Source organism: Schistocerca serialis, chromosome 5 (genome assembly GCF_023864345.2).
Source record: "Schistocerca serialis cubense isolate TAMUIC-IGC-003099 chromosome 5, iqSchSeri2.2, whole genome shotgun sequence".
In the NCBI taxonomy this organism is placed as follows: Eukaryota; Metazoa; Arthropoda; class Insecta; order Orthoptera; family Acrididae; genus Schistocerca; species Schistocerca serialis.
In genome coordinates, this window is record NC_064642.1 from 785,316,513 (window position 1) to 785,339,584 (window position 23,072).

General features: G+C 41.0%; 1 protein-coding gene across 1 annotated transcript in view; it reads right to left on the reverse strand.

Moving 5' to 3' along the window:
- Window positions 1–23,072, reverse strand: part of LOC126482223 (atrial natriuretic peptide receptor 1) — a 1,286,869-nt gene that overhangs the window by 301,225 nt on the left and 962,572 nt on the right. The window lies entirely within an intron of this gene.

The window sequence follows — 23,072 nt, forward strand, 5'->3', positions numbered from 1 at the left end:
AAGATGCGCCAACCTGTTATAATATACATAGTCCACTCAAAATTTCAATACGTAACATCAAATATTGACTTGTACTGCTGATTAGTCATTTTTTGATGTACATATTATGTTCTTAGCTCTCGCTAATGTCATTCTATATGTAAAAAAACCTTTTAAGAGCATGAATGTCAACAAACTATGAGATTGCTTGTATGTACTGTTACAGAACTTTATATTGTTCTCAATACGTAATATTACTTTTGTATATGCTTGATGTCAGCAAACATGCTGAAATTGCTATCATAAAAAAGGCGCTAACAACTAAAAGCATGATGACATCATTTAGAAAAGAAAAGTACTGCATTGCAGAATCACAAACAATTACTTCATCACAGTGTTTAGAGTGAAACTACAGGAAGTAAGTTGGGTGAAATCAATAATGCAGACTGTGATGGTAAATCAAACTCTTCTTAAACATATTCATTTTGGTTTCCTTTAAACAAGTATGGGCAAAATTGAACAGAAGCAAGGATAAGAAGTGGTTGACTCCTGGGATTAAAGTATTTGTGACAGGAAGAGTGAGCTTTATAGCCAGCCAGAGAGGCCGAGCGGTTCTAGGCGCTACAGTCTGGAACCGCGCGACCGCTACAGTCGCAGGTTCGAATGCTGCCTCGGGCATGGATGTGTGTCATGTCTTTAGGTTAGTTAGATTTAAGTGGTTTTACATTCTAGGGGACTGATGACCTCAGCAGTTAAGTCCCTTAGTGCTCAGAGCTATTTTGAGCTTTATACAAGGTCCGGCAGAAAAACCTCCCCTTTAAGGAAAGCTAATAAAAACAAAACCAAATAAGGTAGAACAATTTTATTTATACTAAATAAAAGTACATATTATGCCATTTTAGAAAATACTCTTATGGTCTTACTTTTTAAATAAAACATCCCTTAAATGGCTTCCTGCACTGTCGACACACTGATTGAGTCTTTCCCTGAAGTTATTCATTACTCTTTGAGTCATTTCAGGTGGAATAGCTTCAACCTCTTGTGTAATTGCTTCTTTCAGGGCTCGTAAAGATTGTGGACGTTGTTCATAAACTTTTGCTTTTAAATAGCCCCAAAGAAAGAAATCACAGGGCGTTAAGTCCGGCGATCGTGGGGGCCAGCCAATGTCTCCACGCAACGAGATCTATTTCACCAAAAAGCTCCCTTAGTTGCGGTTGGAGAAAGTCGCGGAGCATGGCACAGTAGCGTTCACTGTTGACGGTTAAATTCCCGTCATTTTCTTCGAAAAAGTAAGGACCGATCACTCCGGAATTGTAAACAGCACAACATACTGTTACTTTAGGGCTATGAAGTGGTCGTTGATGAAGTTCTTGGGGATTGTGTTCACACCAGTACCTGCAATTTTGGCTGTTCACTGTTCCGGCAAGGTGAAAGTGTGCTTCATCAGAAAAAATCACAATATCGTTGGGACGAATGTTCCGAAGAAGGTCTTGGCACAAACTTACACGGACACCACAGTCTCGTTCACTCAGTTCCTGCGTAGTTACAAGTTTGTAAGGATGCATTTTAAGATCTCGATGCAAGATTCTTCTCACACTTCGATCAGATATCCGTAATGCTGCCGCATGCTTTTTAGCGGATCGTCGAGGAGATTGTTGAACTGAAGCTCTAACTGCATCAACATTTCCGGGACCTGTTGCAGTCCATGGTCGTCCAGGTGGTTTCCTTTTTAATGCGGAACCTGTCTCACGAAAGTTAGCAACCCAAGAATAAATTGTTTTCTTATCGGGAACAGGGTCCCGTCGTCCGAGCGCAAAGCGAACGCGAAAAGCACGTTGAGTATTAATAGGCGATTCGCCATTTTGAGTAAAATCTTCCACTACGAAGGCACGATGTTCACCAGACCACGCCATGGCGTACACTGAAAACGGCACGTAGGCAGCTACTTAACGACGCGCCCTCCACCACTCTGCTCCTTCTACTGTCCGCTGCACGTTACTTTGTAATCGGGGAGTTTTTTATGCCGGACCCTGTACTATTCAGTAAACAAACCATAGTCAAGATTTAAAATGTATTACCACTAGTATTGTTGAATAATCCACTCTTGTCATTAAAAAAGAAAAGCCCATGCACAACTCTCAAAAAATAAAACATTCCAGGAATAAAGCAAAAACTATTTGGAACGTTATTAAATAAGTAATCCAAATGAATTTAAGCCTGCAGAAAATTTCTCTGGAAGAAATGGTAACACTTTCAAGTCAATGGTCACTAAACCCAATGATTACTTCTTCACAGTGGCTGCAACAGATATGAATGTGTCAGATTTACTTGTAAAGACACTGCATGATGCACCACAAACACACATTAGTTTCAGAAATATAACCCTAAGAAGATTACAGAATTCATTAGGTCCTAAAACATATTAATTTTGCAGGCTATGGTGTTGTTTTTAGGACAGTATTAAAATCTTGTCCTGACTTGATAGAATTACCCTTCAGCTATATTTATAATCAATCATGACTTGGGGAATCTTCCCTGACAACTTCAAAATGCTGTAGTAAAACCCATCTACAAAACTGGAGATAAAAAAATTGATCTAATTAAAGGCCTCTTTTCAAAACTATGCATGAAAGTGGCCTATGATAGAAGACTGACTCGTTTAACTGAGCAGAAAATATCAACCACCTCTCTGCTGTAAAAGATTCTCCATCCAGAAACTTGACAAATGATGTGCTAATGGGGCTAAACCAAACAATTTCTCTGTTGGTACATTATGTGACTTTGCAAAATCTATTGTGCATATCAAAAAATTCTACGTGCCAAACTCAAGTGCTATGGGATTACTAGCATCCTTCTTACAGCGATGGAATCTTACTCCCTTAACATAAATGAAGTCAACACATATATAAAATAGTCAAGCAGCTCACTCAAGCACGTTATGCCATTAGAAGCATCTCCCATTGTGTTTACCTAAAACTAAAAGGTATTGGCATATTTTGCAATATTTCACTCCTTGTTGCCTTATGAAATTATCCCCTGGTGCAGTGAACAAAGTAAATAGAGTGATTCATTAATAAAAGTGAGCAGTGAGAATATTGTGTAAAAAAGATAAACATACATCTCACATATGGCTTTTTAATGATCTTGGAATTCTTGAACTCACTTCCCAATATATTTACTCCTTAATGGTTTATGTTGATGATAAAAATCAATTTTAACTGAACTGTAATATACACAGTCACAACACAAGACAGAAAAATAAATTACATGTAGACTTCTTAGCATTTTTCTCCCAGGTTTAAAATGGAGTTATGTTATGTACTTTGGTAGTAAGGTATTGAAGCTCCCATCTAACATAAGGCAGCAAATTGGGAATTCCTATCAATTCATAAGAAAAATAGAAGCATTCCTCAATAACCACTATTTCTACAAATTATCTGAATATGTAGAGTCAGGATTGAAAATATCTATTAGCTACATGGCAAGTAGCAGTGTATGATATAAAGCAATAATGTACTATAAATGGAAGTCTGTATTTTTAGATATACAAAATATCTCCTTTCACAAAGACCATTGTAATCAAGTAAATATAGCAGATAAATACCAGTTATACAACAAAACGAAAGAGACAGCAGCACTTTTCAAAGCTGCAGCATTCTTACTAATTTACTCAATTCAGTTTAGAAGGCATAAGCGGGAATGACATTAAGCAGTATAGTAATTGTTTGTTAATACTATATACAGACTAAATCTATAATTTCTTTGTCTCAACCTAATGCATTCTTCATCAGTAATGGTTCTCCTACTTAATGTGATCTACACAACACAATGAATGAACAGATGAATGAGTAAAAGGAACCATTTTGCTTCTATTATCATATATACCTCCATTTGTGTCAGTTTTCACCACTAATTGTGATATACACTATAAATTTTGCACTTTGGAATCTCTATCACCCCTGCCAGCTTAGTGCCCCAAGCAGCCATTTTTGTCACTTGGCCCTTAAGCCACACCTGCATATACATTGCTTAAAGGCAGAAAACAAAATCTAAGATTCAGATAAAATGAGATTGCTTACAAGAACAATATGACATATTGTCAATTTTGATGGAACAGAGAACCTATCTGCAGTTAACATATTTTATAGTGAATGTAAAACATTTAAATGTGCCTTGCATTACAAAATGGTGGTATGTAAGGCTACAGTTACCTAAAGACCAAAATACAGCACATGAATTAATTTCAATTTGTGTCTAATAAACATATGATTCACTGATGCAACTTCAAAATGGGTTACTTCACATTACAAGTTAGAGTCGTGCATATCTAAGAAGATGCAGTATCAATATTCATGTAATTCATGTTTACTGTAGAGTTAATATCCTACATATCAGAGGTAAATGGGCATAAGAGCAATTTGCACAGTTTTAACTTAATGAAACACCTTTCTGGGTCTATAAATTATCATTACGGAATGGGATGGACTAAACTAAATTTGTAATATCCCAACACATCACTGTTGTGGAAGAAATATGGTTGATTTAGACTGTATTGAAGGGGTATATGTTGTAGTTTTCCACTTCAATTTGGCTCAAAAACATACATTACAACTATACATTATTTTCATATGAAAACAAACTTTTATTCAGTTAATGTGAATTTTCCTGAGAAACAAGTTTCGACTACCTACTTGTTGAGTATATCAAAGTATTCTTGATATTAAAATTCATACTGAACATTTTTTTCTTTTTGCTACAAGTGCCAAAATTTAGCTGGGTCACATTTTCTAACAAGAATTTAAAAAAAAAAGAGAAGAAGAAGAAAACATTTGCTTACTGATTTCTATTAATCAAACCAATTTCCACAAAAAAATTAACATAATGATTCTGACTCAGTGGCTATTTGTCTCTTGCTGACTCCTATTACATATTGACTCCCTGCTTGGCAAAGTTGTCATTTAAATAATTTATGGTGCAAAATTTTTTTGCAATTTCTTCCATATGTGGGTCTCACGGGAAGCGTGCAAGGGATAAGTCCCAGCAGTTGCACTATTCATCTGTGTCCTCGGTGGCTCAGATGGATAGAGCACCTGCCATGTAAGCAGGAGATCCCAGGTTCAAGTCACGGACAGGGCGCACATTTTCAGCTGTCCACATCGAGGTACGTCAACAACACCTGTTGCCAGCTGAGGCTTTCAATTAATTATCATTTAAATAATTTACTATTTCAACAACACTTTTTCAGTGATGTTAAAATTTATGGATTTCAATTTTTATAATCCTCCTTTGAGTAACTATATTATCATGGGGGTCGTTTTTAGTTACAACATACAAATTTCTCTAAATACTATAATATTAATACTAACAAACTCACAGTGCAAATTAGAATCAATTATTGTCATTTAATGCAGTATTAAATAAGCAGAATTTTTTAAATACACTCCTGGAAATTGAAATAAGAACACCGTGAATTCATTGTCCCAGGAAGGGGAAACTTTATTGACACATTCCTGGGGTCAGATACATCACATGATCACACTGACAGAACCACCGGCACATAGACACAGGCAACAGAGCATGCACAATGTCGGCACTAGTACAGTGTATATCCACCTTTCGCAGCAATGCAGGCTGCTATTCTCCCATGGAGACGATCGTAGAGATGCTGGATGTAGTCCTGTGGAACGGCTTGCCATGCCATTTCCACCTGGCGCCTCAGTTGGACCAGCGTTCGTGCTGGACGTGCAGACCGCGTGAGACGACGCTTCATCCAGTCCCAAACATGCTCAATGGGGGACAGATCCGGAGATCTTGCTGGCCAGGGTAGTTGACTTACACCTTCTAGAGCACGTTGGGTGGCACGGGATACATGCAGACGTGCATTGTCCTTTTGGAACAGCAAGTTCCCTTGCCGGTCTAGGAATGGTAGAACGATGGGTTCGATGACAGTTTGGATGTACCGTGCACTATTCAGTGTCCCCTCGACGATCACTAGTGGTGTACGGCCAGTGTAGGAGATCGCTCCCCACACCATGATGCCGGGTGTTGGCCCTGTGTGCCTCGGTCGTATGCAGTCCTGATTGTGGCGCTCACCTGCACGGCGCCAACACGCATACGACCATCATTGGAACCAAGGCAGAAGGGACTCTCATCGCTGAAGACGACACGTCTCCATTCGTCCCTCCATTCACGCCTGTCGCGACACCACTGGAGGCGGGCTGCACGATGTTGGGGCGTGAGCGGAAGACGGCCTAACGGTGTGCGGGACTGTAGCCCAGCTTCATGGAGACGGTTGCGAATGGTCCTCGCCGATACCCCAGGAGCAACAGTGTCCCTAATTTGCTGGGAAGTGGCGGTGCGGTCCCCTACGGCACTGCGTAGGATCCTACGGTCTTGGCGTGCATCCGTGCGTCGCTGCGGTCCGGTCCCAGGTCGACGGGCACGTGCACCTTCCGCTGACCACTGGCGACAACATCGATGTACTGTGGAGACCTCACGCCCCACGTGTTGAGCAATTCGGCGGTACGTCCACCCGGCCTCCCGCATGCCCACTATACGCCCTCGCTCAAAGTCCGTCAACTGCACATATGGTTCACGTCCACGCTGTCGCGGCATGCTACCAGTGTTAAAGACTGCGATGGAGCTCCGTATGCCACGGCAAACTGGCTGACACTGACGGCGACGGTGCACAAATGCTGCGCAGCTAGCGCCATTCGACGGACAACACCGCGGTTCCTGGTGTGTCCGCTGTGCCGTGTGTGTGATCATTGCTTGTACAGCCCTCTCGCAGTGTCCGGAGCAAGTATGGTGGGTCTGACACACCGGTGTCAATGTGTTCTTTTTTCCATTTCCAGGAGTGTAATTAGATGGAACCCCAGTTTCTTGAGCTGTCTATTGCTTGACAATACCTAACTTTAATTAAGTGTATATTTTGAGAATGCTATTATCCTTCACAAAACCTATTGACACACGTCAACTCCTTTTCCATATAGTTTCACAAAAATGTTATTGCAGGTGACAGATTTCTCTTTCATGACATATAAACTACATAACTTTTTGAGAAATATTCCTTGCAATTTTTTTAACTGATTCGTAGCTATAAAATTTGTTTTCATCAGGAACATTAATTGATAAATTAAAGTCTTTCTCCTTGCAATTTTAAATATTGTCTATTAATTTGAAATTATTGCCTTTGTTGAGCAATGTTTTTCATGTAGACAGTGCTAGAAAGGTACAGAATAGTAATCATTTTTTTATCAAGTGGTGTATTGGGGCAATTAGGCTACAGTATCCATTTAACACTGCCTATATCAGAAACAGTCTGGAGCAGAACTCGAACCCTCTTTCATTGATGCTGCAGTGTGTGTGTATTATAAACACAGTCTCAAATTGAAATTGTAGAAATTTACCTTAAGGTACTTAATCTCTTGGGTATGGTACTACAGAAATGACATGTTAACCATTTCTTAAGAGGAAATATAATTTTCTGTGGATATTTTGTTTCATTTCATTTAATAACAGTTAATATACTCTAAAGCCCTACTAAACAGGGCACAGCCCCAATTACACCATAACTTGCAAAATACCAAGTGGGCTTCAGGAAAGGGAGATCCTCCCAGAACAAATTCTACACTTCAAAAACAGCATGACCTACCAAAAATCAAGAGGACAATCATATGCTATCAGTTTCATTGACTTTTAGAAAGCATATGACTCTGTTAACCTGGGATCCCTCATCTCTATACTAAACCAGTAAAACCTAGGCAATAAAACTTCTAACTTAATCAGAGAAACCAAAACACCTATTCCAAATTCATGGGAGAACTCTGTGACCCTTTTGAGATAAAAAGTGGTGTACAACAAGGAGATGGTCTCTCTCCACTGCTATTTAACTGTGCCCTAGAAAAAGTAGTCAGTGAGTGGAACACAAGATTCATAGTGGAATCCAACTAGGAACAAAAACCAAAGGAAGCAAAGTCAATTTTCTAGCCTTTGTAGATGATACAGGCCTGTGAGCCAAGACCTGGGAAGAAGCCAAAGAACAGACCCTCAAACTACAAAAACAAGCTGAAAAAATAGTTCTCAAAATCACATTTAAAAAGACAAAGATAATAACAAACATTAAAAACCCACCAAAACATTTTAAAATGGGAGAACAAAAAATTAAGATCATCAAAGAATTCAAATATCTTGGAGAATGGATCAGCAGGAATGCCATCAAGTAAAAGGCAATGGAATCTAAAAGGAAGTCGAACTGGCCTTCCAAATACCCAAAAACACATATAATAAGTCCCTGTCATGGAATGAAAAAATAGGACATTACACTACAACAATCAACCTGAATCAAAACATTGTCCATCCGCAAACATAACCCAGTTGAGAGGATGGATATCCAAGAAGGGAAAATTTTAAGAAAAATCCTTAGCCCCAGATTCCACAACAACAAACTAACACACATAAAAAATGAAACCCTTTACCAAACTATCGAAAAACTCTTAAGCAATGAGGAAAAGAAGAATTGATTTTTATGGACACATCCTCAGAAAGAACTCAAATAGATTAACAAATAAATTTTTGACTACTTCTGCAACCAAAAATTCATCCAAATGGGTATAAGGAAATGGAGAAAGACTTAAGATATCTCCAAATCATAGAAAATATGCTCATGGATAAAAAAAGGAGAGAGAGACAGAGAGAGAGAGAGAGAGAGAGAGAGAGAGAGAGAGAGAGAGAGAGAGAGAGAGAGAGAGAAAGAAAGAAAGAAATGTAGAGAACACTAAAGATTGACTGATTAATATACCCAAAAACAGGGTGAAATGAAAGACAAAAATTAATAATCTTCTTCTTCTCCCTCAACCTTACACTTGTTGACATGTCATTAATTATTGCTGTATATCTATTTATTATTTAGAAAGAAACTCTTGAGATAGGGGGAAAAACTGAAATATAATAGTAGAACATTAGCCAATAGAATCATTTAGCTTATTACCTCTGTCGCAAAGGTATCATTGAGCATAATGAACATTTTAAGTTGACTTTCTGTGAGCCTCGTGATGACTATTCTGCCATTATAGTACTCATTACAGATGACATATAGAAAACATAGCAAATCTTAAACATATAATTAAGAGCATTGTCATTTTTTTCCATTGCAAGAATGTCAGAAACAGAAACAGTGCTCCCAGGAGGAGTGTTGCTAGCTCTAACAATAACTGAACTGTGAGGTGTGGGACAGAGACAGAGAATGAGTAGGCAACACACAAAGCATTCTCTTTCTCTCTCAGTGCAGCACAGTTCACTTCCTGCACCTGCCTGCATTCCTTCACACCACTCTAGTATAGGTGCTGTGTGGAAATATTCCTTTCCACAATTTGTGAGATATTTGTAACCATGATCTGTGAGTTTAACGTATGTATAAATGTGCGTATGTAGAAAAACTAAGTGTTATGTTTGAACTGCTGAGAAGCATTTAGTTGTAGAAATTCAAGTAAATAAAAAAAATAAATCAAATTGGCAAGCTTGATGTTCTTTTCTCATGGGTAGACAATCATAAACTACTATTTACCATATATCGTTATAGCATAATACGCTGAAGAGCCAAAGAAACTGGTACACCAGCCTAATATCGTGTAGGGCCCCATGAGCACCCAAAAGTGCTACAGAATTATGTGGCATGGACTTGACTAATGTCTGAAGTACTGCTGGAGGAAAATGACACCATAAATCCACAAGGGTACAAGGAGTTGAGGATCTCTTCTGAACAGCAGATTGTAAGACATCCTAAATATGCTCAATAATGTTCATGTCTGTGGAGTTTGGTGGGCAGCGAAAATGTTTAAATTTAGAAGAGTGTTCCTGGAGCCAGTCTGTAGCAATTCTGGATGTGTGGGGTGTTGCACTGTCCTTCTGGTATTACCCAAGTCCGTCAGAATACATGATGGACATGAATGGATGCAGGTGGTCAGACAGGATGCTTACATATGTGTCAATTGTCAGAGTTGTATCTAGATGTATCAGGGGCATCATATCACTCTAACTGCACATGTGCCACACCATTAAAGAGCCTCCACCAGCTTGAACAGTCCACTGCTGATGTCTAGGGTCCACGGATTCATGAGGTTGTCTCCAGCCAACTGCTCTATGCAATTTGAAATGAGACTCATCTGACCAGGCAACATGTTTCCAGTTATCGAGATCCAATTTCAGTGTTGACAGATCCAGGTGAGGCATAAAGCTTTGTGTTGTGCAGTCATCAAGGGTGCATGATTGGGCCTCTGGCTCCAAGAGCCCATACTAATGGTGTTCCATTAAATGGTTCACTCTCTGACACTTGTTGATGGTCCAGCATTGAAATCTGCAGCAATTTGCAGAAGGGTTGCACTTTTGACATACCAAACAATTCTATTCAGTTGTCATTGGTCCTGTTCTGGCAGGATCTTTCTCTGGCCACAGCAATGTCAGAGATTTGATGTTTTACCAGATTCCTGATATTTACGGTACACTTGTGAAATGGTCATACATGAAAATCCCCACTTCATTGCTACCTCAGAGATGCTGTGTCTCATCACTCATGCACCAACTATAACCCCATTCAAACTTTCTTAAATTTTGATAACCTACCATTTTAGCAGCAGTAACTGATCTAACAACTGTGCCAGACACTTGCTGTCTTATATAGGAGTTGCCAACCACAGCACCGTATTCTGCCTGTTTGCATACCTCTATATTTGAATATGTATGCCTATACAGTTCCTATGGTGCTATAGTGTAAATAATTAGCATGTCATGCATCACAACATCCTATGATGTGGATTGGAATTTAAATTAAAACTGGCACATAGTTCAACAGCTGTCAATAAATCTCTCCAAACTGCAGTGGTGAAAACTCTGTATTGAACAGGAACTCAACCAACAAGTCAAAAGGGCCTAATCACAAAGACTTAAGAAACAAGGCAACTCATACAATTGTATTGCTTTAGTACCTGTTAGTAAAAAGAGTAATAAATAAATGGACTGCAATAAAATCAGAAAATGATAAATGTTTATAGGGAAGTTTGTACTAGTAATGTAAATGCATAAAATAATTGATAGAGCCGAAAGAAATTGAAATATGAAAAACAGGGCTACGTAAATGAAGTTTTCATTAAAAATGATAGAAATGAACATAAAACAGCATATAACAAGACATTCTCATAATCTGAGGAATGCTACATCTACTGGTACTTGATGACAGAAGACAGAAGAAATTAACAAAATTATGAAGAGGATAGTTACCACCCATCATATAGCATAGATGCAAAGTCACAGATAGGCACAATAAAAAGACTGTCAGAAAGAGAGCTTCCAGTGCACACACACGCGCACACGCACTTGCGCGCGCGTGACTGCCGCCCCGTTACTCACCAGGCCTCAACCTCCGCTAATTTCAAGTTGCCGCCGCTCATACCTCACCTGTTATTCAACAACAACATCTTTGCCTCCGTACTTCCGCCTTGACTGACATCTCTGCCCAAACTCTTTGCCTTTACATATGTCTGCTTGTGTCTGTATATGTGCAGATGGATATGTGTGCGTGTGCGAGTGTATACCTGTCCCTTTTGCCCTCAAGGTAAGTCTTTCCGCTCCCGGGGTTGGAATGACTCCTTACCCTCTCCCTTAAAATCCACATCCTTTCGTCTATCCCTCTCCTTTCCTCTTTCCTGATGGAGCAACCTTTGGTTGCGAAAGCTTGAATTTTGTGTGTGTGTTTGTGTTTGTTAGTGTCTCTATCAACATACCAATGCTTTTGTTTGGTAAGTTACATGATCTTCGTTTTTAGATATAGTTTTCCCTTGTGGAATGTTTCCCTCCATTATATTCATATCATTAATTTGAACCTAAAAATTACGTTTGTTATTGTCACTGTTGCATTTCGAAATCTTTTCTGTCACCTTACTTTCTCTTTTTGTTTGTGCAAGTAGTTTCACTTTGTATTCACCTTCTCCTTTTTAGCGTAATCTACCATACAATTTTATCCTGCCTATATATACTCAATAATACGTAACCCACTTCCAAACCATAACCATAACGAAAAACTTTTTTCCCGCTTCCAACACTACCACTGCTATAAAATCCACCGTTCCCAGCTCACAAACAGTTTCTTCCACCTATTAAACAACCATTTCGGCTAGTTCTAACAACTTTCACTTTATTTCCATTTCCATTTTTCCCACATCACTGATCATTTTTAGCCGCTTCCAACAGGTTTTAACGTCATTATTTCTTTGTCAGACAATTGTTAGCCACATTTTCATAATCTGCCACCACAAAACCACTCCTTTTAATACATTTACATGCAGTGTTTTTGAAATTTTCCTAAATTTCTCCACACTTAAACTGGTTTTGGAGGCAACACAACCACCTAACCTTTGTGCACATCATTGTTTACCAACCCAAGTTCACCACAGGATCAACATAGCTCAGCTCTAACCAACACTTTTTCAACTTTTTTCACACCAGATCCCCAGTTGCTTTCTAGTTCACCTTTATCTCTACCCATATATTTTTATTTTCATTTTCATTTCAGCCTCATGTTACACTTTCCACCTTCTAATACCATGTCACCCTCACAACATCCCCACAACGACCCCATTAAGTTTTATTTACATTCCCTCCGCAAACATGCCTTTGCCCTAGCCAGATTACGCTCCCATATTTTATTTACTCAGGCTTGTCTGACATTTGGCATTACCTCCAGAGGCCTCACACTTAAAGTTCCCATCTCTGGCTGTAGCCCTTCTTTCCATCAGTCCCTATACCAGTTCCAAACTGAACAATCCGAGGCCTCACACTTAAAGTTCCCATCTATGGCTGTAGCCCTTCTCTCCATCAGTCCCTATACCAGTTCCAAACTGAACAATCCATAGCCCTCACCCGCCTAATCCTTCACCTACTCATCAACTCAGCCAATGAACACACCCGTCAACTCCTATCCTTATTAAAAGTCCTCAATCTTTCCTCTCCCACATCCACACCAGCTGTTCAGAGCATCCTCCTACAGGCCAACCGCAAATTAGAACAGCATGCCACCCTCCACCTCAAAAAACTATCCAATCTCCTGGTTTCCCACCTCCGGAAAGGCAACTCACTCACCCTCCATAACCTTTCCAGCAAACCTCAACCTCCTCTCATTGCACACACACCCAGTCTCTCCCATCTACTCAATCTCCCACGTCCAGCTCCACTCCCCCCAAAATCTGACCCACCCCCTCTTCCTCAAAATCACCCTCTCCAAACCTTCCAGGAATCTCTCACTTCCAGCCTTGCCTCTCAATCCTTCTTGAAAAACCTTAATCCTACTCCCAACATCACCACAGCTGAAGCCCAGGCTATCCATGATCTGAAGGCTGACCAATCCATCGCCATTCTTCCAGCGGGCAAGGGTTGGGTTCCACGACCGTAGTACTTGATCGTCGGGAGTATGTGGCTGAGGAACTGCGTCAGCTTTCAGACAACACTACATACAAAGTTTGCCAAGGCAATCCCACTCCTAATGTCCAGGTGGAGCTTCAAGGAATCCTCAGAACCTTAGGCCCCCTACAAAACCTTTCACCTGACTCCATCAACTTCCTGATCCCACCGACACCCTGCACCCCTACCTTCTACCTTCTTCCTAAAATTCACAAACCCAATCATCCCAGCCGCCCTATTGTAGCTGGTTACCAAGCCCCCACAGAACGTATCTCTGCCTACGTAGATCAACACCTTCAACCCATTACATGCAGTCTCCCATCCTTCATCAAAGACACCAACCACTTTCTCGAACGCACGGAATCCTTACCCAATCTGTTACCCCCGGAAACCATCCTTGTAACCATTGATGCCACTTCCTTATACACAAATATTCCGCACGTCCAGGGCCTCGCTGTGATGGAGCACTTCCTTTCACACCGATCACATGCCACCCTACCAAAAACCTCTTTCCTCATTACCTTAGCCAGCTTCATCCTGACCCACAACTTCTTCACTTTCGAAGGCCAGACATACCAACAATTAAAGGGAACAGCCTTGGGTACCAGGATGGCCCTCTCGTACGCCAACCTATTTATGGGTCGCTTAGAGGAAGCCTTCTTGGTTACCCAGGCCTGCCAACCCAAAGTTTGGTACAGATTTATTGATGACATCTTCATGATCTGGACTCACAGTGAAGAAGAACTCCAGAATTTCCTCTCCAACCTCAACTCCTTTGGTTCCATCAGATTCACCTGGTCCTACTCCAAATCCAATGCCACTTTCCTCGACGTTGACCTCCATCTGTCCAATGGCCAGCTTCACACATCCGTCCACATCAAACCCACCAACAAGCAACAGTACCTCCATTATTGCAGCTGCCACCCATTCCATATCAAACGGTCCCTTCCCCACAGCATAGGTCTTCGTGGCAAACGTATCTCCTCCAGTCCTGAATCCCTGAACCATTACACCAACAACCTGAAAACAGCTTTCGCATCCTGCAACTACCCTCCCGACCTGGTACAGAAGCAAATAACCAGAGCCACTTCCTCGTCCCCTCAAACCCAGAACCCCCCACAGAAGAAGACCAAAAGTGCCCCACTTGTGACAGGATACTTTCCGGGACTGGATCAGACTCTGAATGTGGCTCTCCAGCAGGGATATGACTTCCTCAAATCCTGCCCTGAAATGAGATCCATACTTAATGAAATCCTCCCCACTCCACCAAGAGTGTCTTTCCGCTGTCCACCTAACCTTCGTAATCTCTTGGTTCGTCCCTATGAAATCCCCAAACCACCTTCCCTACCCTCTGGCTCCTACCCTTGTAACCACCCCTGGTGTAAAACCTGTCACATCCACCCTCCCACCACCACCTACTCCAGTCCTGTAACCCGGAAGGTGTACACGATCAAAGGCAGAGCCACGTGTGAAAGCACCCACATGATTTACCAACTGACCTGCCTACACTGTGAAGCTTTCTATGTGGGAATGACCAGCAACAAACTGTCCATTCACATGAACAGACACAGGCAGTGTTTGTTGGTAATGAGGATCACACTGTGGCTAAACATGCCTTCGTGCACGGCCAGCACATCTTGGCACAGTGTTACACCATCCGGGTTATCTGGATACTTCCCACTAACACCAACCTATCAGAACTCCGGAGATGGTAACTTGCCCTTCAATATATCCTCCCTTCCCGTTACCCACCAGGCCTCAACCTCTGCTAATTTCAAGTTGCCGCTGCTCATACCTCACCTGTCATTCAACAACATCTTTGCGTCTGTACTTCCGCCTCAACTGACATCTCTGCCCAAACTCTTTGCCTTTACATATGTCTCCCTTAAAACCCACATCCTTTCATCTTTCCCTCTCCTTCCCTCTTTCCTGATGAAGCAACCATGGGTTGCGAAAGCTTGAAATTTGTGTGTGTGTTTGTGTTTGTTATTGTTCCTATCAACGTACCAACGATTTCGTTTGGTAAGTTACAGAATTTCTCACACACACATGACCACAGTATCTGGCAGCTGGGGCCAGACTGCTCAATAGTGAGTCTGGCTTCAGCTGCCATATACTGTGGTCATGTGTGTGCAAGTTGCGTTTGAGTGAGTATGTGTGTATATGTTGTCTCATTTTCGACAAAGGCTTTGTTTGCCAAAAGCTCACTTTCTGACAGCCTTTTTGTTGTGCCTATCTGTGACTTGGCATCTCAGCTATATGGTGAGTAGCACCTTTCATAATACTGTTAAATTCCAACTTAGATCTTCCATTGTTTGAAGCTGACAAAATGTGACACATGAAAGAATAGAACTAATTAACTAATTACTAACTATTTGGTGTACTTGTTTGCAAATCAGAACTGCACTGGATTAAATTAATTGCTATTGAGTTCAATATAAAACAAACACAATTTACTAACACCAATTTTAGATTAACTAAATGCTTAATACCTATGACTGCAATTCTTGTGCCCCACTGGAGAAATAAATCTAGGTACACTACGAAAATTAAACTTATCACTTCAAGCCTTATGAAAATTTTTCTATGCATCTGAAATTTTAAAATTAAGCTTTAGAAAGAAATTACTTATAACTTAGTCATGGGTGTAATATGCAAGTATTTTCATCATGAAAGAGCATTTTATTGTGTTCATATTTCAATTGTTTACAGCCAACTCCTATTTCAAATTATTTAATAGTGGCGTACAATATGAGCCAGTTATGCTTCTGCCTTTGTCTGAGAAATCTTTTCGGATTACACACAGGTAATATCACAATACAGTGTCATTAACTTTCCACCTGGCAAAATGCACTTTGTGTTCTTTGGTAAACTCTTGCAAGCTATTGTTTAGGATTACGACAGTTATTTCTGCTCAGTAGTGTGACGATGGATTCATGTTTCATTCCTGGTCACAAATATCCATAAAGAGTATAATAAACTGTGCCAAAGTATTACCAGATTCTCTATTCAAATGTCCTTCTGTTTTAGATTTTGGCCAAAACTAGCAGTCTTGATTGACAAGTGTTTCTCACGATGATTTTTCATGAATGTGATGTATTTAATTAAGAGACCTACTAAATCAACATCTTAGAGACATTCATTTCATGATCTGCCATGATTAAGTCATAAATATTTTATAGTTTCCCTATGACAAACTTAATTACCTCACTGGCACATAATTCAACTTTTGAACTTTTGTGAACAGTTTTAAACCCAGGTATATTGTTTTCTCCTATGTATATTTCGCAAAAAGACCATGAAGGTAAAATTAGGTAGATTTGAGCACACATGGAGACTTACTGACAATCATTCTCACCATGAAGCACTCATGATTGGAACAGGAAAGGTGAAAAGTGACAGTGCCACACAAAATAACCTCTGCCACACGCCACAAGATGGCCGGTGGAGTATACATGCAAATGTAGATTAACACAGAAATAAGCAGTGTTAAATACCACTGCAAAGTCTGCATGAATTTAACTGACCCATTTTTGTGGACCTGTTCAAAAATTTTAATGAAACTCTTTCTCCATCTTATGTCAGCCTAGCAATTTTATATTCTTGTTGATGAACACTAGCATGATGTGCTCTTTTGAAACTTGGAATAAAAGTATTGTAACAATCAAGCTCACTGTCACTGCTACAGCTTATCAAGAATTTTACTCTCTTTTATACCATGTTCTCTGATTTATCAGTCTGCTTTGATGGAGGCATTTTCATGTGTAATATGCTGTCCGTATATATATATATATATATATATATATATATATATATATATATATAGAAGGAAACATTCCACGTGGGAAAAATTATATATAAAATTATATATAAAATCAAAGATGAGGTGACTTACCGAACGAAAGCGCTGGCAGGTCGATAGACACACAAACAAACACAAACATACACACAAAATTCAAGCTTTCGCAACAAACTGTTGCCTCATCAGGAAAGAGGGAAGGAGAGGGGAAGACGAAAGGAAGTGGGTTTTAAGGGAGAGGGTAAGGAGTCATTCCAATCCCGGGAGCGGAAAGACTTACCTTAGGGGGAAAAAAAGGACAGGTATACACTCGCACACACGCACATATCCATCCACACATACAGACACAAGCAGACATATTTATAGACAAAGAGTTTGGGCAGAGATGTCAGTCGAGGCAGAAGTGTAGAGGCAAAGAAGTTGTTGAAAGACAGGTGAGGTATGAGTGGCGGAAACTTGAAATTAGTGGAGATTGAGGCCTGGCGGATGACGAGAAGAGAGGATATACTGAAGGGCAAGTTCCCATCTCCGGAGTTCGGATAGGTTGGTGTTGGTGGGAAGTATCCAGATAACCCGGACGGTGTAACACTGTGCCAAGATGTGCTGGCTGTGCACCAAGGCATGTTTAGCCACAGGGTGATCCTCATTACCAACAAACACTGTCTGCCTGTGTCCATTCATGCGAATGGACAGTTTGTTGCTGGTCATTCCCACATAGAATGCATCACAGTGTAGGCAGGTCAGTTGGTAAATCACGTGGGTGCTTTCACACGTGGCTCTGCCTTTGATCGTGTACACCTTCCGGGTTACAGGACTGGAGTAGGTGGTGGTGGGAGGGTGCATGGGACAGGTTTTGCATCGGGGGCGGTTACAAGGATAGGAGCCAGAGGGTAGGGAAGGTGGTTTGGGGATTTCATAGGGATGAACTAACAGGTTACGAAGGTTAGGTGGACGGCGGAAAGACACTCTTGGCGGAGTGGGGAGGATTTCATGAAGGATGGATCTCATTTCAGGGCAGGATTTGAGGAAGTCGTATCCCTGCTGGAGAGCCACATTCAGAGTCTGGTCCAGTCCCGGAAAGTATCCTGTCACAAGTGGGGCACTTTTGTGTTTTTTCTGTGGGGGATTCTGGGTTTGAGGGGACGAGGAAGTGGCTCTGGTTATTTGCTTCTGTACCAGGTCGGGAGGGTAGTTGCGGGATGCGAAAGCTGTTTTCAGGTTGTTGGTGTACTGATTCAGGGATTCCGGACTGGAGCAGATTCGTTTGCCACGAAGACCTAGGCTGTAGGGAAGGGACCGTTTGATGTGGAATGGGTGGCAGCTGTCATAATGGAGGTACTGTTGCTTGTTGGTGGGTTTGATGTGGACGGACGTGTGAAGTTGGCCATTGGACAGGTGGAGGTCAACGTCAAGGAAAGTGGCATGGGATTTGGAATAGGACCAGGTGAATCTGATGGAACCAAAGGAGTTGAGGTTGGAGAGGAAATTCTGGAGTTCTTCTTCACTGTGAGTCCAGATCATAAAGATGTCATCAATAAATCTGTACCAAACTTTGGGTTGGCAGACTTGGGTAACCAAGAAGGCTTCCTCTAAGTGACCCATGAATAGGTTGGCATACGAGGGGGCCATCCTGGTACCCATGGCTGTTCCCTTTAATTGTTGATATGTCTGGCCTTCAAAAGTGAAGAAGTTGTGGGTCAGGATGAAGCTGGCTAAGGTAATGAGGAAAGAGGTTTTAGGTAGGGTGGTAGGTGATCGGCGTGAAAGGAAATGCTCCATCGCAGCGAGGCAAATACACAAATATTCCGCACGTCCCGGCCTCGCTGCGATGGAGCATTTCCTTTCACGCCGATCACCTACCACCCTACTTAAAACCTCTTTCCTCATTACCTTAGCCAGCTTCATCCTGACCCACAACTTCTTCACTTTTGAAGGCCAGACATATCAACAATTAAAGGGAACAGCCATGGGTACCAGGATGGCCCCCTCGTATGCCAACCTATTCATGGGTCGCTTAGAGGAAGCCTTCTTGGTTACCCAAGTCTGCCAACCCAAAGTTTGGTACAGATTTATTGATGACATCTTTATGATCTGGACTCACAGTGAAGAAGAACTCCAGAATTTCCTCTCCAACCTCAACTCCTTTGGTTCCATCAGATTCACCTGGTCCTATTCCAAATCCCATGCCACTTTCCTTGACGTTGACCTCCACCTGTCCAATGGCCAACTTCACACGTCCGTCCACATCAAACCCACCAACAAGCAACAGTACTTCCATTATGACAGCTGCCACCCATTCCACATCAAACGGTCCCTTCCCTACAGCCTAGGTCTTCGTGGCAAACGAATCTGCTCCAGTCCGGAATCCCTGAATCAGTACACCAACAACCTGAAAACAGCTTTCGCATCCCGCAACTACCCTCCCGACCTGGTACAGAAGCAAATAACCAGAGCCACTTCCTCGTCCCCTCAAACCCAGAATCCCCCACAGAAAAAACACAAAAGTGCCCCACTTGTGACAGGATACTTTCCGGGACTGGACCAGACTCTGAATGTGGCTCTCCAGCAGGGATACGACTTCCTCAAATCCTGCCCTGAAATGAGATCCATCCTTCATGAAATCCTCCCCACTCCGCCAAGAGTGTCTTTCCGCCGTCCACCTAACCTTCGTAACCTGTTAGTTCATCCCTATGAAATCCCCAAACCACCTTCCCTACCCTCTGGCTCCTATCCTTGTAACCGCCCCCGATGCAAAACCTGTCCCATGCACCCTCCCACCACCACCTACTCCAGTCCTGTAACCCGGAAGGTGTACACGATCAAAGGCAGAGCCACGTGTGAAAGCACCCACGTGATTTACCAACTGACCTGCCTACACTGTGATGCATTCTATGTGGGAATGACCAGCAACAAACTGTCCATTCGCATGAATGGACACAGGCAGACAGTGTTTGTTGGTAATGAGGATCACCCTGTGGCTAAACATGCCTTGGTGCACAGCCAGCACATCTTGGCACAGTGTTACACCGTCCGGGTTATCTGGATACTTCCCACCAACACCAACCTATCCGAACTCCGGAGATGGGAACTTGCCCTTCAGTATATCCTCTCTTCTCGTCATCCGCCAGGCCTCAATCTCCGCTAATTTCAAGTTTCCGCCACTCATACCTCACCTGTCTTTCAACAACTTCTTTGCCTCTACACTTCTGCCTCGACTGACATCTCTGCCCAAACTCTTTGTCTTTAAATATGTCTGCTTGTGTCTGTATGTGTGGATGGATATGTGCGTGTGTGCGAGTGTATACCTGTCCTTTTTTCCCCCTAAGGTAAGTCTTTCCGCTCCCGGGATTGGAATGACTCCTTACCCTCTCCCTTAAAACCCACTTCCTTTCGTCTTCCCCTCTCCTTCCCTCTTTCCTGATGAGGCAACAGTTTGTTGCGAAAGCTTGAATTTTGTGTGTATGTTTGTGTTTGTTTGTGTGTCTATCGACCTGCCAGCGCTTTCGTTCGGTAAGTCACCTCATCTTTGATTTTTTTTTTTATATATATATATATATATATATATATATATATATATATATATATATATATATATATATACATTCCATGTGGGAAAAATTATATATAAAAACAAAGATGAGGTGACTTACCGAACAAAAGCGCTGGCAGGTCGATAGACACACAAACAAACACAAACATACACACAAAATTCAAGCTTTCGCAACAAACTGTTGCCTCATCAGGAAAGAGGGAAGGAGAGGGGAAGACGAAAGGAAGTGGGTTTTAAGGGAGAGGGTAAGGAGTCATTCCAATCCCGGGAGCGGAAAGACTTACCTTAGGGGGAAAAAAGGACAGGTATACACTCGCACACACGCACATATCCATCCACACATACAGACACAAGCAGACATCTTTAAATATGTCTGCTTGTGTCTGTATGTGTGGATGGATATGTGCGTGTGTGCGAGTGTATACCTGTCCTTTTTTCCCCCTAAGGTAAGTCTTTCCGCTCCCGGGATTGGAATGACTCCTTACCCTCTCCCTTAAAACCCACTTCCTTTCGTCTTCCCCTCTCCTTCCCTCTTTCCTGATGAGGCAACAGTTTGTTGCGAAAGCTTGAATTTTGTGTGTATGTTTGTGTTTGTTTGTGTGTCTATCGACCTGCCAGCGCTTTTGTTCGGTAAGTCACCTCATCTTTGTTTTTTTTTAATATATATATATATATATATATATATATATATATATATATATATATATGCACATTTCACTGGATAATGACAACATGGTTTGTAATATCTCTTTATATTCTACTAATTATCCCTGCACAATTCTATGAGTGAATTACATTTCCTACCTGACCATCTATATACTAGCAGAATCGATGCGCAAAGTAGTACAGTACTATTACTATTCCATGAGCGCATAATTACTCTTTGTAATATTCTCTCTGGTGTGTTGAGAGGACTTCTAGGAACTTCTCCGTGCCGAATAGCCACATTGAATAATTGTAATTTTGCTATCGAGATTACTAGAAGAAATAGATTGAAAATATATTGTATGCTACTCAAGAAAATATATACTGAGCATTTACATCAAAGGTGTGTAAGGAATTTTATTATATATGTATTCTATAATTGGAAATTTGCATGGAGGTGGTGTTTCGTTGGTAATCAGAAGGGAACTTCCGATGAATTGGAAACAAACCTGCAATTATTAGATCCAAGAGCTCCATTATTTCATCAGATAATTAAACTCTATCAAAGCAATCTTTCCGCTTGATTTGAGGTTTCCCGACTGACTACACAATGCAAGAAAACCAAGACATTTTGTTTACACAGGATTGCAGATCGCTTCGAATCATCGATACTGTGGACAAGGAGAGTCATCGTCCAATTCTGATTAAACAAATAAAGCTTAATTATAACTTTTTTGAGCGACTGTGATGACTGTGATATGGCATCTTATGAATGAGATCATTAATAAAATACTAATAACTAACTTTCCTCCTCACCAGCAACCAGTATAAACACAATATTAATTAAAATTATGAGTTGAAATTAGTGAACTGTGGTGAATGAAACATTATATCCCAATGAAAAAATGTCAGCAGCACATTGATTACTTTTAACTTGTAATAAAATACAGAATAAGAAAAGAAGGGACAAAGGATTACATCTCATTAACGATAGGGCCATTGGGAAAAGACAGGGAAGGGAAATTGACTGTGTCCTTTACTAAGAAACTGCCCTGGCATTAGCCACATGCCACAAGATGGCTGGTGGAGTATAGATGCAAATGTAGATTAACACAGAAATATGCAGTGTTAAATACCACTGCAAAGTCTGCATGAATTTAACTGGCTCATTTTTGTGGACCTGTTCAAAAATTTTAATGAAACGCTTTTTCCGTCTTATGTCAGACTAGCTATTTTATATTCTTGTTGATGAACACTAGCACGGCGTGCTCTTTTGAAACTTGGAATAAAAGTATTGTAACAATCAAGCTCACTGTCACTGCTACAGCTTATTAAAAATTTTACTCTCTTTTAGACCATGTTCTCTGATTTATCAGTCTGCTTTGATGGATGCATTTTCTTTTCATCTGTGGTAGCATGTATAATATGCTGTCCATATATATATATGTGATAATATGCACATTTCACTGGATAATGACAACATGGTTGAAATTGGTTAACTGTGGTGAATAAAATATTATATCCCAATGAAAAAATGTCAGCAGCATATTGATTAGTTTTAACTTGTAATATTAATGATAGGGCCATTGGGGAAAGACTGGGGAGAGAAATTGACTGTGTCCTTTACAAAGAAACTGCCCTGGAATTTGT